The sequence below is a fragment of the Penaeus monodon genome, chromosome 32 (genome assembly GCF_015228065.2).
Source record: "Penaeus monodon isolate SGIC_2016 chromosome 32, NSTDA_Pmon_1, whole genome shotgun sequence".
NCBI lineage: Eukaryota > Metazoa > Arthropoda > Malacostraca > Decapoda > Penaeidae > Penaeus > Penaeus monodon.
In genome coordinates this window covers 24,619,951-24,620,380 of record NC_051417.1, presented here as the reverse complement: position 1 = coordinate 24,620,380, position 430 = coordinate 24,619,951, and positions in this window count along the sequence as shown.

Sequence of the window (430 nt, the reverse complement as noted above, 5' to 3'; positions counted from 1 at the left end):
GCGCGTATGTGTGTACGTATACATACAATGAAATGCTACTCTTCAAAAGAAACGGCGACAAAATATCTAGCCTCACTAACAGACCCAGCCTCCACTTACCAATGAAAAGAAAAAAAATAAAGAAAAAATAGTTTAAACCAAAAAAAAAATCCTATTTCACCCCTTGGCCAAGCGCCACGGACCAACCTGCTCTATAATTTCGAGAAGAAGACGCGTGAAAGTTGTTATATAAGAGGATTTATAGACATTCGAAAGTGTCACGTCATGAGTAGCGCCGTCTGCTTGCTAGATTTTGAATTTATGGAAATGGAGAAATGCTTCGTAGAAATGGAAAGTCAGCCCAGCTCCATTAACCTGCTTACGTGGAAAATAAAGAAAAAAAAATAAGAGAAATGATATGATAAATGGAATGCTAAATGAAATTATGAAT